The 12,428-nt window shown below is 44.4% G+C and overlaps 1 protein-coding gene across 1 annotated transcript in view; it reads right to left on the reverse strand.

The window, feature by feature from the left end:
* The window catches only part of SORBS2 (sorbin and SH3 domain containing 2), a 399,410-nt gene that overhangs the window by 211,088 nt on the left and 175,894 nt on the right, over positions 1-12,428 (reverse strand). The window contains exon 4 of the mRNA XM_084856622.1: positions 1,542-1,679. The gene's annotated coding sequence lies outside the window, so the exon portion shown is untranslated. The remainder of the gene's footprint in view (positions 1-1,541; positions 1,680-12,428) is intronic.

Genomic DNA, 12,428 nt, shown 5'->3' on the forward strand with positions numbered 1-12,428 from the left:
TTTCAGAAGAGCTCTTGGGGGCTACATTCCAGTAGTGGGTGGGGTCAAAGGCAACAGGGGTGGGGCCAAAGGCCAAAGGGGTGGGGCCAAAATACAAAACTCCCAAATATATTGTAACTTAAATCTCTTACTGCCAGTAACTAGGCCTAGAGAGGAATTTCAACCTTTTAGGAAAGAACTGCACAAAAATTTGTAAACCACCAAGCAATTGGTTGTTGGGGGAAAGGGGACAGGCGCAAGAGAAGGGGGCATGTCTGCCTGGGGAATCCCTGAGGGCCAGATTGGAGCCCCAGGAGGGCAGGATCTGGACCCTGTAGCCGAGGTTTTCCAGTCCTACTCTACAAGAAGTTCCAGCAAGTTCCCTCTCTATTTTTAGACACGTTTTGAAAAACCCTTTTATTCTAGAAGGTATTCTATGACTGAATTCTCTTTTTATTATTCTATACTTGTTCTAAATGCTGCTATCCTTTTATTTCCATATTACTGGGTTTTTTAACTGTACTTTGTTACTATGTTATTTTTTTAATGTGAGCCATTTAGGAAAACTAGTTTGAAAAGGGGGGTATAACTAAGAACAAAAATCTTTTCCCATAAATTTTTTTCTGGGAATTAACCACCAATCTTCTAGCTAAGGGTAACTTCTTTTCAAAGCAAATAGAACCTTTCTATAGGGCAGCTTTAACACTTTGTTGATCTGCTTCATTGCTAAACACTGGAGAGAAAAGAAAGCCAGATTATTAGAAAGGGGACAGATCATGACCAAAGGATTTGGGGAGGGTGAGTGGAGATATTGATATGCTTTTGCTATCCAAAGAGAAGTGATGAGACAAAGGAATTTTAGCTGAGGAAAAGAGGGGGTTAATAAGACAGTAGAAGGAGGTGGCAGCAAAATCAAGAGATAAAACTTTTCCTTAACTGTACCACTTCAGGCTGCTGTTGTTAGGCAGTGTGGGTCACTGCAGGAATTGAAATTAATCCTAAAATTTTACTGTATCGAGCTGTTATAGACAAAGAAAAGCACATCACCTCAACGTATAAAATTTCATTTCTTTAGTTACTGTAACAGTAGCTTTACATACTGCAGTAATGAAGCTCCTTTGAGTAGTGGTAAGTAAATTATAGGATTCTGAATTTCAAGTACTCAAGGACAAACAAAACAATTTTACAAAGAAAACTACTGACTAGTCTGCTTAAAGATCTATTCAAATGCAGTAAGACATAAAGAAACTAATAGAAAAAGCATATTCTTTTAAAAGTAAAGTTTATATAAGTTTAGCATTTCATGAAGTTTCCTGAATTATTAATTATTTTACTCCAAATTTCACAATTGGAAGCAACATTATGTAGATATAGCATCCTGCCTCTGCATACCCTAAGCACATTGAAATTTCAAAGCAGTGTGTGTGTGTGGCTAAGAAATATTAACTCTCAGATTCTTATTGTATGTTAATTACTGACCAAGGAATGTCAGCTATGAATGCATAACAAAATTGTAAATCCCTAATACACATACGGGGTGGGGGATGGAGGGAGGAAATTACCGGTCAGACGAGTCTTCTTGTTTGTCAGATGTAGGAGATATTAATAATTTTGTTCTTGTACATCCAGAGCTTGTTGACTTAGCTCTTTCTTAATGTTTAGCTTCTGTAAAGGTCTACGTTTAACTGAAGAACAAGAACCTACAATAGAGAGAGAAAGAGAAGGCGATAAGAGCACGAAAGAATTTCAGCTGCTGGCTGCTGCTACTGTTCTAGGAGCATTTGAGCTATTTTCAGCACCCGACGGGTTTGTCTGCAGTAAGAGAAACTAGAAAAGTACAGAGGCAGGAAACGCACGACAACTTTGCTCGCTGTTCAGATCCCACACCCTTGCAATGTGAAGAAAAATCAATTTTCAGACCATTCAAAGAAGCAGATCGCCTATTTGAACAAGAAATAGGCCTTAATTGCTTTCATTTTCCTTGTACTCAGCGGCCAGCCTGGAAAAAATACCGTAAATATTGTGCCTCCTTCTAACAGGATCGACCCAGTTTTCTGAACCAGGAGCTCTCCCCACCCCATACTTTATTTTGCATCCAAGTGTTTTGGATCTGTCCGGCGACAGTGCCCACTGACAAACATAGCTTCCTAAGAGAGAAGCCAGAAGTTTATTTCCAGTTTGCAACTAAATTTTTGGAATCGGCAGCCCTGCTATTTATGAATGTTAGTGACCTGAGGTTGCTGACATTGTAGTGCCTATCTGACATGGGAAACCAGGAACCAATCAGGATCACACTTACCCACTTGCTCACTCCAGTGGAAGAGCAACCAAGGCTCTCTTCAAGTTGGGATATCATAGTAAGCATTTTTAATGATTACTCATCAGCTACATTACAGCAAATTTTTAATAACCGAGTATGCATATATAATATTCCTAAGTATTCAAAGTGCTTAGTGTATTTGTTTTAATTTGTTTTAGATTTTACTGTAGGTTTTATTCTTTTATTTTATGGTTTTATTTATTTATTATTTATTTAAAAAATTTGTATCCCTCCCGATATCATTATGATCTCAGGGCAATGTACAGATAAAATCAATTTGAACAGTATAAAACAATAAATTTGAACAGCTAAAAGCATATTAAACCATTAAACAAGCTAATACCAATTAAAATCTAAAATAATAAAACAATTAAAACAGTGTGGGAATACTTAAGGGAATGTATTTCGCCCTCAAAGGCTTTGGTAAAAAGCCATGTTTTTACTTGGTGCCAAAATGAAACCAATGTACACGTCAATCGGGCCTCCAAGGGCATTCCACAACCGGGGTGCCACAGCAGAGAAGGCCCTCTCCCATGTCCCACCATAGTGTACATCACACACTAGTGGGCCGCAGAGGAGGACCCCTCCAACAGATCTCAGTCCTTTGGCAAGCATGTATAAGGGAGAGGCGCTCCCTCAAATATCAAGGTCACAGGCTACTTAGGGCTTTAAATGTCATCACCAGAACCTTGAATTCTGACCAGGAATGTATTGGCAGCCAGTGCAATTCCTTTAAAACTGGTGTTATATGATCTTTATGAGACGTTCCAGTCAGCAGTCTGGCTGCTGCATTTTGCACTAGCTGCAACTTCTGAATCATCTTCAAGGACAGCCCCATGTAAAGTGCAATGCAGTAGTCTAATTGGGAAGTTACCAACACATGTACTACTATGGTTAGGTTATCTCTGTCCAGGAAAGGCCATAGCTGGTGGATCAGCCAAAGCAGGCCCCAAGTACTCCAACCCACAGAGTCCACCTAGGGCTCCAGTGACAGGAATGGATCTAGGAGTATTTCCAAGCTACACACCTGCTCCTTCAGGGGGAGTGCAACCCCATCCAGGACAGGTTGCTTACCCAATTCCTGGACTCAGGAACCACCAATCCACAGAGCTTCCATCTTGTCAGAATTTAGCTTCAGTTTATTGGCCCTCATCAGCCTATTATAGCCTCCAGGCACTGGTCCAGCACCTTTACCACTTCAGCCGACTCCAACAACAAGGAGAAATAGAGCTAATAGAGTACTGGTGATACCCCACCCCAAAACTCCTAATGACCTCACCCAACGTCTTCATATAGATGTTGAACAGCATGGGAGATAGAATAGAACCCTGTGGCACGCTACAGCTTAATAGCCATGGGGTAGAACAGGAATCCCCCAATACCACTGCCTGGAATCGGCCCTGCAGGTAGGAGCAGAACCACTGTAACACAGTGCACCCAACCCCCATCCTGCTGAACTGATCCAGTAAGACACCATGATCGATGGTATCAAAAGCTTCTGAGAGATCCCGGAGGATCAACAGGGTAGCACTCCCCCTGTCCTTCACCCGGAGTAGGTCATCAGTCAGAGTGACAAAGGCTGTTTCAGTGCCATACCCTGGCTTGAAACCAGACTGAAATAGCTCCAGATAATCAGTTTCTTCCAAGAATGTCTGAAGCTGCCCAGCCACCACACGCTTAAGCACCTTGCCCCCAAAGGGGATATTGGAGATGAGGTGATAATTTGCACATACCTCTGGATCCAGGATGGTCCTCTTCAGGAGAAGGTGCACTATAGCCTCTTTCAAGGCAGCAGGCACCACTGCCTGACAGAGCGAGGCATTTATCACCCCCTGGACCCACTCAATCAATCCAGCCCTGCTGGATTGTATTAGCCAAGATGGGCAAGGGTCATGCTTACATATGGTGGTTTGTTGTTGTTCAGTCGTGTCTGACTCTTCGTGACCCCATGGACCATAGCACGCCAGGCCTTCCTGTCCTGCGCACTCTCCCGGAGTGTGCTCAGGTTCATATTCATTGCATCGGTGATGCTATCTAGCCATCTCATCCTCTGCCGTCCCCTTCTCCTTTTGCCTTCAGTCTTTCCCAGCATCAGGGTCTTTTCCAGAGAGTTTTCTCTTCACATTAGGTGGCCAAAATATTTGAGCTTCAGCTTCAGTATTTGTCCGTCCAATGAGCAGTCAGGGTTGATTTCCTTTAGGATTGACTGATTTGACCTCCTTGCAGTCCAGGGCACTCGTAAGAGTCTTCTCCAGCACCACAGTTCGAAAGCATCAATTCTTGGGCGCTCAGCCTTCCTTATAGTCCAGCTCTCACAGCCATACATTACTGCTGGGAAAACCATAGCTTTGATTAGACGGACCTTTGTTGGCAAGGTGATGTCTCTGCTTCTTACTATGCTGTCTAGGTTTGCCATAGCTTTCCTCCCAAGGAGCAAGCGTCTTTTAATTTCATGGATACAGTCACTGTCTGCAGTGATCTTGGAGCCCAAGAAAGTAAAATCTGTCACTGCTTCCATTTCTTCCCCTTCTATATGCCAGGAAGTGATAGGGCCAGATGCCATGATCTTAGTTTTTTTAATGTTGAGTTTCAAACCAGCTTTTGCACTCTCCTCTTTCACCCTCAACAAGAGGCTCTTGAGATCCTCTTCACTTTCTGCCATTAGGGTGGTATCGTCTGCATATCAGAGGTTGTGGATAATTCTCCCAGCAATCTTAATTCCGACCTCTGATTCATCCAACCCGGCATTTCTCATGATGTACTCTGCATATAAGTTAAACAAGCAGGGTGACAATATGCAGCCTTGTTGTACTCCTTTCCCAATTTTAAGAATTTGCCACAGTTTGTTGTGATCCACACAATCAAAGGCTTTAGCGTAGTCAATGAAGCAGAAATAGACGTTTTTCTGGAATTCTCTTGCTTTCTCCATGATGCAGCGAATGTTGGCAATTTGATCTCTAGTTCCTCTGCCTCTTCGAAACCCAGCTTGTACTTCCGGTACATATGATGGTTAGGGATGTACAAAAGGGACTTACCTTGTCCCGCAGCTTTTTTTTCGCGGTGGGGGGGAGGCGCTTCGCTTCTCCCCCCAAAGTTCATGCGGTGGGGGGGGGGAGGCTTCCCGCCTCGCCCGGCCGAAATTCAGGCTGGGCGGGAGGCATCCCATCCCTCGCCGGCAAAAGTCAGGCCGGGTAGAAGCACACCGTCTACCCGGCCGTAAAAAAAAAAACAAAAAAACCCCCACCCCCGTGATAGGCTACGTAAGGCGTGATAGGCCACGTTAATCGTTACGTAGCCTATCACGGGGGTGGTTGTTTTTTTTTTTAACTTTCCTTGTAATGGCAGCGGTGGCAGCCGGTCGAAAGACCGGCTGCTGCCCCCGCCCCTGACGAAGACCCGATGAACCGCCGCCAGGACCCACCGCCAGGAGGGACATTCGTGAACGGTAAGTCCCATCCCGGGGGGGTGGCGGAGAATTTCACCGCCGATTTCGGGGGGCCGAATGCGTTGGCACTCGGCCCCCCGAAGTTTTGGGGAGAAATTCTCCCCCATCCCTAATTGGTGGTACAGACTGATTCAAGCATCTTGTCCACATCATCAGGCTGCATCATCAGGTTTTAACCTCTATTTTGTGACCTGCCCAGGGAACCCATACATTGCATGGTACCAAAATGTAGTAAATACATACATACACACACACATATATACATTATCTCATTGTAACAGCCCTGTAAAACAAGTCAGTATTATTATTTCCATTTTGGTCAATGACCACGCCGGTTGGGAATTAGGGGAGCTGCAGTCCAACATCTCTGGGGGGCACCAGGTTTAGGAAGGCTGCTCTGTACATTGCTTTTCTAACTGTGACTGGCACAAGAAACCCTGAATCATCTCGAAACCATCCTCTCATCTCACAACGGTTTATTTTGTAGCGCCCTCCACAAGACTTTTATTTTCACTGGATTGGACAATTAGCAGTCTAAAGTTAGCTTTTTGCATCCTAGCTATAAAGTACACACAAGATTGTGATATATCTATATCAACCCATCACGATATCTTTAAACGTTGTGCAGTCTTCCACTTAAATGGCCAGGTCAATCCAATGTTTTATAGTTTTAATTATAGGGTAAATTCATCCTATACCTTGGTGTTTAATGGACAAGGACATCATTTGGAGACAGAAAGAAATGTTCTGCTACTGCCAGTAACACGAAGTTCAATAAAAGAGAACCTGCACAGCCAAGTTTCAAAAAAGAAACAGAAAGAAAGGCACTCAATAGATTTCCTAGGACTCCCAAAATATTCCATTCAATTTTGAAAAGCCCTAGCTATTTGGGAAGAAATATTCCCAGAGATTTCTTATTGCTGCCCTTAAATATATCTGTTGTTTAAAATACTGCATTACTAATGGATTAGTCCTACACAATGGTGCATTGACAAGGCAGCAAATGTGATCAGATGCTGTAAAGGGTCCTCCCACTGCTATTACGTGTGACACTGCACAATCATCAGTGCTCAGACTCAGAGAGGGCCCAGCAGGCACCATCACTGGTGTGCTGGTGGATGCCTCCTTTTCTTTACTCAGCATGGGGGAGGAAGATGGCTTAACAATGCAGCATCCAAGTGGTAGAAATGGGTACTTAGGACCAAGGAAAATGAGCAAAATGGTGGCCAAATTTCCTTGGCGTTCATAAAGGCCAAGGGGAGGAGCCATAGCTCACTGGCAGAGCAAATGCTCTGCATGCAGAAAGTCCTAGGTCCAGTTCCTGGCATCTCTCCAGTTAAAAGGATCAGGTAGTCTGTGTTGGGAAAAAACTTGGCCTGAGTCTCTAGAAAGCTGTTGCCTGTTGGAGTAGACAGTACTGGGCTAGAAGGCAGATAATCTGACCTAGTATAGGGCAGCTGTCAAGGGCTCCTTGGAGGCCTCTCTCAGTCTAATCCAGTAGCCAAGTCCAGACACAGACATAGGGATTCTTTTCAAAGCTTTATTCTTCTTTTATAACTTAACAACTCTACAGGTAGCAACTAGATCTGAGCAGCAGCATCCCTATGCCCTAAGTTGGAACAGTTGGTCCCCGTTTGAAAGGCAATTACTGGCAGACCCCTGAATATAAGGACTAGGGAGAATCCCTCCCCTTTTCCCTTGGATCCTCTGGGCGCAACCGTTCTTTGAGCGCCAACCGGGCGCTACGCCTCCTTTCCATGCTCTCCATTTGGCGCCGCTCTCTGCGTCTGCGCCGCGCATCCAACCAGTCTGCTATCGGTGCTGGGTCACTCCCTGGACTGCTTTCTAATCTAGGAATGTTGGTGGGAGGAATCTCTGTCAGCTGCGGGCCCTGGGAAAAAGGGGCGTGCTCCTCTCCCAGGAGCGACTGCTCTTCCTCCGAATCAGAACTACTCTGGGATTCTATGGGCTCAGTGTCCACCCTGACAGCAGCTCCCTATGGGCATCTGGAATAGAGTCACCCAGGACTTAAGTGATAAAACCCTCTACTTAACCTGATTACTATGAGGATATTCAGTTGCAACACTAGTTTCCCTCAGTCCTAGCATCTGTTTCAGCCAGCAGCAGCCTGTATTATTATTAGTTTATCTTCCTCTTCCCCAGATATGCTGTGGTAGCCAGTGGTAGTTCAGATTATTGTTTGTACCGCTGCAGCTAGCAAGGCAGGATTACATTGGCCCACACATTAATATGCATTAAAAAATATGAATAGTTCTCCTTGCAAGCCTACAGACATAGGATTCAGGGAACGTTGCATGAGAGAGATGCCTTTTAGTCACAACTGTTTGAATGACAGCCAGACTGGTATATAACCATTTGGTTTGTATGTGGAACTAGAGTGTTTTCAGTTGCATCCAGAGCGTTTATTGGGTGGCCATCCAGGAAGGTCTAACAATAACCACACAGAGACAACATTGGATTATAAACTGGCCACAACTTTACTGGTTACAGTGTAGAGTTTGACGTGGTATGGCACTAGATCCAATCGCCAGCCAGCCTGCCTGCAGACTGGTTCACATCCCAGCCATGGTGCTGGGTGGCCCCAAAGGGGAGGTTTTGGCCAGAACATGGGGTTGACCATGCCACAGCGTGGGCCGTTCACATGTTTCCCCCCTGCTCCCCTGGGAGTGGCACCAGCATGCCATCCCCTGAGCTGGGCTGGAGCTCTGTGGCCTGCCCCCAGGGACCTCCCCTTTCTGCTGGGTAGTCGGGTATGTACCCCCTTACCCCTTGACTTGGATCCAGCCCAATGCCACCTGCCACAAGAGGCAGGCAATGTTTCCACCCACCTCACCACCAAACTCTCTGCAGCTGCAACCAATTCAGGAGTGGTCTATGGATGTTGCAAAGCCAGGCCTCCTGGCCCAAGACCGAGAGGTGAATTCCATCACTGCTATTCAATATACATTTAATTTTAGGGGAACGAGTTCAAACTGCTGTGTCATTGACAGTCCTGTACCTCATCTGTTGCACAATTATTTTGGATACAAAAATAGCTGAAGAAATGCATGCAACATAGCCTCCGAACACAGACCCATCTGGTTCTGGATATCCCTCATTTAATGTGCTCAAATGTCAACACAGAGATCAAGACCACCAAAACCACAAGTAAAATCTAATGTCACTGATTTTATTTTCCAGGCTAAGGAATATCCATGGCATATGAAGTGCATGTAATTGAAGGCCTGCATATGTTGAACAGGCTCTGCTTGTAAAGAACTGCTCAGAAAACTTTACTTGCCTCCAGTTACTCACATAACTTTATTAAACAAATTGGACAGTAACAATCCTAGCTTGCAATCTTTTTCTTTTCCTGCTGGATCTCACTTCTTACATGCAACAGATTCCTTCCCTTAAGGTGGCAGACACATTTGCGGGAAAAATTTTCAGGATGTAGGTCACTACAAGAAGACCTTAATGCAATAAGCCATTGAAAGTCTGGAAGCAGCAGCAGCCACAAGCACAGCAGCAACAAGTCTCCTTTGGGACTTGATGCCACCAGGACTGGCATCAAGTGTGGGCATGGATGGGCACCTGCCAAGTGCCCACAACCCAGCAGGGGGCACTGACAAGAGCTCTCTGGACTTCCTTCTCCTCTTCATCATTGCAACCTGTTTGTTCACCTGCCTCTTGCTCTGGTGGTGAGAAGGAAGAGCAGCAGATGCTGCTGCCTGCTTGCTCACTGGTTCTCTGTCTGTCAAGCAAGCAAGTGGCAGCAATGATGAGAAAGAGGGTCAGGAGCAATAGGAGCTGGTGACAATGGCAGTGAGAAGGTAGACTCACTGAGGGAGGGGACCCATGGAGGGCGTCTTGCCCAAGGGCCCTCCAAAACCTGGAGCAGGCATTGCTCCCACCCAAGCTCCAAAGGCTAGTTCTATCCATTTTTGAGAGACCTGCCCCTTTCAACCCTAAATCCTACACTCTGTTGCTCCACTCTGCCCTTTCTGTATAATGAGATACAGCTACTTGCATTCCAGCCAGAACGATGCAAGAAAAGCCAAGTATGTGCTGCTCTGCAGAGCTATATTTCTTTTTGTCCCTTGAAACGGTGTTCTCAGCAGACAGCCTCCATCTACCTTAAGATCCCTTCATTTACCAGCAGCACAAAATTCAGTTTGGCAATTTAATTGTCTTCTTGTAAATCTTGCCTTAGTTACCAGTCACTTTTATAGCATTTAGTAAGCTTGTTAGGTAGTGCTACTTTACTCTGTGTTAATCATTTATGGCAACTACCCACAATAATTATCTGCTTTTGCTTGCTTTCGAGAAATGTATTGTTTAACAGGCTGTAAATGTTATTAAAAATAATACAGCCAGTCTGTGTCTCTCCAGGTCATATCCAATTAACTTTGAAAGCCTATCAAGCAAAAACAGATTTGAAATAGAATTCAGAAACCTCATGTCAGTATCTAGGCTACTGCCACTGATTTTGGTGTACTATAATTTTTAGGCAATGTTATTAATACCACCTGCCATTTTTGCTAACAGTACCGGCATCTTTACTGGCATATGGCAGTGTTTTGGAAAGCATTATGCCTATCATACATGCAATGATAACAATACAAATTTATATCGTGCTCTATACCCAAGCACGTTCCAGTTAACCTCAAAACGTACAACACAATAATATAAACAAAGTCAATAATTACACATTAAATAAGCTACTAATCAAAATTTTAACTACTTACAACCAATCAGTTAAAACAACTAACCTATTTGAAACCCAATTACAAACCTCACTCCATACACCAACGCCTATGGCTCTGACTCGAACAAGTAAGTTTTCCAGCCTCATCTAAATTTGTCCAACGCTGGTTCCATGCGGAGGTATAGAGGTTACCAGTTGTTTTCTGGGCCAAATTCAAGGTGTTGGTTTTGACCTTTAAAACCCTGTGCGGTTCCGGCCCAGCCTATCTCAAGGAGCGCCTCCAGCAGCACCAGACAGGCCGCTTAACAAGATCAGCCTCGGATGGCCTTCTCTCCGTCCCATCAGCCAGAACAGCTAGGCTAGTGAGGACGAGGGAGAGGGCCTTCTCTGTGGTGGCCCCCACTATGTGGAACTTCCTCCCTAGGGAACTCCGCCATGCCCCCTCTTTAATGAGCTTCTGCCACGCACTGAAAACTTGATTATTCAGGAAGGCATTTGGGGTGGCTTAGGATATTTTTAAATAATGTTTTAATGTATAATTTTACTGTTTTAAATTGTACCGTTGTACATTGCCCAGAGTGGCCGGGTGACCGGCCAGATGGGCGATTAAGAAAATAAATAAATAAATAAGACTTCCACAATCGTGGGGCAAGATGAGAAAATGCTTGGAGCCTAGAGTTTATTCCAAGGAACCACCAGAAGTCCAGAATCTGTGGACCAAGTTCTCTTAAGACGAGCTGAACACACAACCAACTCCGCCAAATAACTGGGAAGGGAAAAACACAGGGCCTTAAAAGTCAAGGCGTTGGTCCATCAATTGTGTTTAGCCATAATAGCAAAATGGACATTCCATGTTCGCATACCTTTCAGTGCGGTCAGATGCTGGAGACAAACATCAGGAGGACGCCATTGCCTTTGCACACTGCCTCAGAACCCCAGAAGCATCTGACGGGCCGCTTAGGTTAGGAACTGAGTGCTAGGCTAGATGGACCTTCTGTCAATTCCAGTGGGGCTCTCCTTAGGTTCTCAAAGTAATGGCTTGTATCCAATGTTAGTCTAATGAAAGTCCCATTCACTTCAATGGATATACTCTAAGTAAGGCTAAGATTGGCTACAAGCCAATGGCAGCTTTTTGGCATAAAACTGGACAACCATTTTCCACTACCTTCTGGAATACCTTCACATATTTGTACTCATTGTCAGTTTTACACTAAAGTTAAACTTGTGGACAAGTCAGCCCACCTCCTGAACTTGCCACCCTGTGGGCCTTTGCTGATCCCATGCATCTGCTCCTCACGGTACACAAGCAGGTACATCTGATAGATATGAGTGGAACATGGACAGCCACTGTGAGCAGCTGAGAAAGATGCTTTCAAAAATGTGATCAAAGGAAGAATTCAATAAGGTCATTTGGAGAGGTTTCTGTAGTGAACCACTTACTGAAAGGGCTCTATAATTATTCTTATTAGCAGATAAAAGCAAAATAAAAATAAAATAATCACAGAAGTTTGAATACAGACATCTAGCCTCACAGTATGGTGAAACTATTTCAAGAATGCAGGAGAGAGCTAACCAAGCAACTCTTACCCGCTCTTTTTCAGTACTGTCATAACTAGAACCACAAAATCAAATCTTTAGGAGCCAAAATGATATGGTGTAGGTTTCTGGATGACCAGGTATTTTGGATTTTTCCAATCGTACTTTTGTGCAAAACAAAATGATAAAGAATAAGTTGGGTGGAACCCCCTGAATATTAGGCATGTTAAATAAACGGAAGATGGGCACTTGGGGACTACCCAATGCTTCCTGCACACCAGTGGGAGCCACTGCTAGCACAACTGGAAGATAGCAGTTCTTAAAGCAACCTGAAATGAACTGAAACACTAATTTCTGGAATGAGGCAGGTCAGCAAAGCTCACAAAAAGAAGCTATGCTGACATATCCCATTCCGAAATGTATGTTTTGGCTCATTTACG

This window comes from Heloderma suspectum, chromosome 5 (assembly GCF_057233095.1).
Source record: "Heloderma suspectum isolate Gila_16-S chromosome 5, 16-S_ref, whole genome shotgun sequence".
In the NCBI taxonomy this organism is placed as follows: domain Eukaryota; kingdom Metazoa; phylum Chordata; class Lepidosauria; order Squamata; family Helodermatidae; genus Heloderma; species Heloderma suspectum.